Below are 2,132 nucleotides of genomic sequence, written 5' to 3' on the forward strand. Positions count from 1 at the left end.
CACTATTGCCCTATATTTTGGTCCCCCTCCCCCCCAAATATAAGTTATTTTGGTCATAGAATCTGGGGTCTGACCCTGAATAGAGCTGATATCTGGGAAAGGAGGCAGGGCAGCTGTAGGGGTCTAGTCATTGCCTGGCCTCCTGCCACCTTTGATGGTACCAGGAAGGTACAGAGTGAAGGCCAAGGACTGAGCTGGTGGTGACCTCTGATCTCCTGCCCTGGGGAGGGACCTCACTGGGGTCTGTGCAAGGACAGCAGGCCATACTTGTTCTCTCAGTCACCACCCTGGCCTTTGGTCTCTGTCAGGGCAGGCAGCTGGCACAAGTGAAGTCCTGGTGGGGGTCAGAGAGAGCTGTGAGATTTCTCATCTCCTCCATTTCTGGAGGCATTTGTCTTTCCCACCACTTGCCACTCTCTGGCCGTCTGGACTCCAGTTGGTAGCATATACCTCATTGCGAGGCCTCGCAAGCCTGTGGCGAGCTTCTGGGCCTTCATGTTCCGCATCTTCAATGTGCTGTCACTGTTGCCACTGACCAGGAGCTGGCTGTTGGCTGACCATGCAATCTGGTACATGGCAGCCATGTGATCATGCAAGGAAGCCAGGTACTTGCCCGTCTAGCCATCCCACAGCTTGATGGACTTGTCTAAGCTGGCAAATATGCAGGAACCAGGGGAGAAGAGCACCTGGTTGTTGAGGGCCTGGTATCCCATGTCCTATCATTGCAAGAGGCTTCTTGTCCTCTTCTGGGACCACAAGAATAAGATAAAGTCATCTGAGCCAGACACCAGCCTCTCTGGGCCCTGGCCCTGCACAAGGTTGTATGGGCTCAGAACACTCTTTTTTATCTCCTACAAGGGCCCTTGGAGGTGTTGGGCATGAACTGAGGCCTCAACTGCCTCAAAGGCCACTGTGCACAGGGTATAGTCAGTCCTGAGGGCCATGGTATTCACCCAGTGGCTGTGGCCTTGCAGAGTCTGGCATAGCAGGGCATCATGGTCCCTCCAGACTTTGATGGTGCAGTGCTGTGAGGCACAGTAGAGAGCCCATCTCCTCCCCATCAAAGACAGGAGATGGCTGGGTGTACCTGGTAACGACATGCTCACAGCAGCCCAAAGTTGTGTCCCAGACCTGCACACTGCCTGGAGCTGCTGGTCACTAGTGATACTCGGAGTTTGTATGGAGGGGTTCCCAGCTCAAGCCCGTGATCCACTTGCTATGGCCGGTGAATATCCTGCCCACCTGCTTCCCTGTGTTTGGGTCCCACAGGAGAATCTGACCATGCTTGCAGGCTGAGGCCAGCTTCTTGCCACCTGGGGACCAGGATATGCTAACGGCTCAGGGTCTGTGTCCCTAGTATGTGAAATATGGCATCTCAGAGCTGATTCCAGAAGCCCACAGTGGTGTCTCCAGAGCCACTGGCCAGGTACCTTCCTGTGGAGCTAAAGGCCACAGAAATGACTGCCTCGCTCCTTCCAAGGGGCCGGTACAGCGGGTCAGAGCGCGGACCTTAAAGACAGCCTGTGGCTGGGAAATGCTGTTGGTAACTTTCTCCATCTCCACTTCCTATGGCTCCAGCGTCCTCCCCAGTGAGGAGAGGGTCTCAGCATCGATCTCAGCACCGTGCACATAGGAAGTCAGTGGGAGGGGATCCTCCTGGGCCGGCGGTGCCTTGCATATGTGCTGCCGCTTGCGGGGGGTGATGCCCTCGGGCATGTGCAACCGGGAGCGCCGCAGCCCTGCCCTCCTCCCGGAGCTGCACTAGCAGCGGCTGGCACCTCAGCGCCCCCGCCTCGCCCATCGCCGCCCGTCCCTCACCGCCACCCCGCGTCCCCACGTGGGAGAGAAGGCCGCCCTGTATTTTTTTACATTGTTATTGAAGATTGCTGTCTCCACCCTCTTGCCTTCAGGTTTTAACAGGTGGGCGTTTAGCGCCTTATCTATCAAAACCCCAAAGTCAAGAAATCGCAGGTGCCCTGCCTGCAGAGCGGTGTGGAGCGGGCTTGCTCATTTTCTTGCGACTGGGTGAGAATTTAACCTGAGATTCTGATACCAGCTGTAAGGACAAATACAAATTAAAAATGAGAGACCTTTCAACCTGTTGAAAACAAGAGAAAGTAAAAGACAAGCTT

The 2,132-nt window shown here is 55.3% G+C and overlaps 1 pseudogene; it reads right to left on the bottom strand.

The window, feature by feature from the left end:
• Window positions 1–366: 366 nt before the first annotated feature.
• LOC107529927 (notchless protein homolog 1 pseudogene) lies at window positions 367–1,716 on the bottom strand (annotated as a pseudogene).
• Window positions 1,717–2,132: the final 416 nt, after the last annotated feature.

The sequence above is a fragment of the Miniopterus natalensis genome, chromosome 1 (assembly GCF_054644295.1).
Source record: "Miniopterus natalensis isolate mMinNat1 chromosome 1, mMinNat1.hap1, whole genome shotgun sequence".
NCBI lineage: Eukaryota > Metazoa > Chordata > Mammalia > Chiroptera > Miniopteridae > Miniopterus > Miniopterus natalensis.